Here is a 3,095-nt window from a genome sequence, read left to right as displayed (position 1 = left end):
CCTCACAAAATTCTGGAGTGTGTCCTTTGCCAAGCAATCTAATGGACACTTTTCGGTTCTATTGTACCATGACTAGTTTACGTGATTTGCCCACTCTTGACTCCTCTCTTCCTACCCCTCCCTTGAATTCTATAACATCCTCACTTATGGTCTGTTCTAAACCACTGTGGTCATCTCAGTCTTTTGCATGAACAACTCTTCCCAATCATCTGTTAAATAATAACAGCCCTCAGTGTTCTCTTGAGCGCAGTTAAGTTTCTTGCACTACAGAGTTTCTGTACTCAACAAACTTCTTGACACTTGAGAGACACCTCAAATTAAACACATTCAAAGCACATCTCAGCATGTTTCCCAGAGCAAACATACACTGCTTCTTCAACCTCCCTTTCTCAATAAATTACACTATCCCGTTTTCAGCTTCATGAAATAGAAACCTGAGAATCGTACTAAATCCTCCCTTTCTTTTACCCCCTTATCCAGATTATCCTTGGGTTGATGATTATACCTATTGAATGCTCTAAAATCCATCCCTTGCTATGTACCTCAAGTGTTTCTACTTTAGTTAAAATTCAAGCTTCTTTTGAATATGTCAATAGACTTCACGATTCTTCCTGGCTTCACTTTTATGTTCCTCTACTCTGTCTTGGGTTGTAGCAAATGCAGTCATTCCAAAATTCACACTTGCTGTTGGGATAAACTTGGAATGGTTTGGAATAAAGTTTTGCTTTAGCTCACAGTGGTACCTCCCACCATATGAGATTCGTATTGTCTTTTAATCCTATTTTTCCACAAACTTTTTGAAGTGCCTTCATACACTTGAATGATCTTGTGTGTCAAACTACCTGCAGATGGCCACACAGGCATGTTCTCCTATCACCTGGCCTTTGCACCTTGTCATTTACTCTGTCGGGAATGTCTTTTCTCTTTCATGCTCCCCTCTTCATCCTATTTAGAGCCTAATTATCCTTTAAGGTAAAGGTTTAAAGCCTGCTGGAAGCTCTCCATGACCACTGCTGAATGGTTTAGCCTCCCTTTACTGAGGTTCTGGAACTCCTTGTATATCTTCTCCCATAACAAATACACATTCCAGAGTCATGTTCTATTTGTCTAGTTGCCCTCCTAGACTGTTAGGGTCAGGGTTAGAGTTAAGGTTAGGGTTAAGGTTAGTGACTATCAAACATTTTATCTGCAGTACCAATTTCAGACAGTGACTCATAGTAGTTTTCAAATGTTGATGGAGGAAGTAAATAGTTCTGTGAATTATTTTGTGGCTGGCTTGTCTTATATATGAACAAGGTCTGGAAGAAATTTACAACTTAACATAAAGAGCATTTTCATCGCCCACATTCATACCTTCTAGGAACTCTTCTCTGAAGTAATGGGGTCCTTGATGATTTCAAGAAAGAGATATGTTTCTTTTTCACTCCAGAAGCTAGGAGACGTCTTAAAGAATAGTTAAGCATTTATATATCCATTCTACAAAACATGAGCTTTAATTTTACCTCTTAGGAAATTGATTAACCCCAATTTTGCCTCTTCTGTAAATGAATATGTTTACCACAAAAGAACACTCAATTTCAGCCATTGAGAATATAGCAACAGAGTTTAGTATAGCTTTAATTCTGTTGCTCTGAGGTAAATCAATAAAAAACTATACATTTAAATGTCACAATGTGTGATAACTCCAGCATTGATTGAGCTGAGGTTTATCTTTGGTTTTGTTTTAACAATAAATGGAATCATACAACATGTGGTCCTTTCTGACTGCCTTATTTCACTTAGTATAATATTTTTCAAGGTTCATCTATGTTATAGCAAGTATCAATTCTTCTCCTTTTTACACTGTGAAATAATATTCCATAGCATGGATCTACAACTTTTTATTTACCCATTCACCAGCTGAAGGACATTTGGGTTGTATCCTCATTTGGGCTATCATGAGTGCAACTGCTATAAACAATGTGTTCAGATTTTTATATGGACATAAGTTTTCATTTCTTTGGGGTTTATACCTAGAAATTGGATTGCTGAGTCATATGGTAACTCTATGTTTAAATTTTGAAGATTGCCAGTTTTACAAAGTGGTCTCACCATTTCATATACCCTCCAGCAATGTATAAGGATTCTGATTTTCATCATCATTGCTAACATTTGTTATTTTATGTCTTTTTTATTATAGCCAACCTGATGAATGTGAAATGATATATAATTGTGGTTTTGATTTGCAATTCAAATGGCTGATGCTTTGAGACTTTTTTCATGTGTTTATTGGCCATGTGTATATCTTTTTTGGAGAAATTTCTGTCCAAATTATTTACCCATAATTTTGTTGAATATCTTTTCATGTGCTCATTGGACTTTTGAATTTTTTGAGAAATGTCTGTTCAGATACTGTATTAGTCTGTTTTGTGTTACTATAACAGAAATACCTGAGACTGGATGATTTATAAAGAAGAGAGGTTTATTTGGCTTACGATTCTGGGACAGTTGCATCTGGCACAGGCCTCAGGCTGCTTCTACTCATGGCTGAAAAGTGGCAGGCAGCCAGCGGGTACAAGCCGATCACATGGCGAGAGGAAGCAAGAGAGACAGAGAAGGTGCCAGGGCCTTTTTAAGCAAGGAGCTCCTGCAGGAACTAATAGAGCGAGATATCACTCATTAATCCCCCCAACCCCAGGGAGAGCATTAATCCATTCATGAGGGATCTGCCCCCACGACTCAATCAGTTTCCAACACTGCCACATTGGGGATCGAGCACAACACATCCAAACTCCATCAGATACTTTGCCTATTTAAATATTTTGTCTTTTCACTGTTGGGGGCAACAATTCTTTCCGTATTCTAATTACAAGTACCTTATCAAATATAATATTTACTAATATTTTCTACCATTTTGTGTGTTGTTTTTCAATTTTTTTGGTGGTATCCTTTAAAGCACAAAAGTTTTCATTTTTCATAAAGGGCACTTTATCTTTTTTTTTTTTTTCTTTTTTATTGGGCTCTTGTAGGATTGGTGTCATTTCTAAGAAGGTTTTCCTTAACCCAAGTTCATGAAGGCTTACTCCTAGGCTTTCTCCTGAGAATTTTGTAGTTTT

This window comes from Cynocephalus volans, chromosome 16 (genome assembly GCF_027409185.1).
Source record: "Cynocephalus volans isolate mCynVol1 chromosome 16, mCynVol1.pri, whole genome shotgun sequence".
Classification (NCBI taxonomy): Eukaryota; Metazoa; Chordata; class Mammalia; order Dermoptera; family Cynocephalidae; genus Cynocephalus; species Cynocephalus volans.
This window is presented reverse-complemented; position numbering follows the sequence as displayed.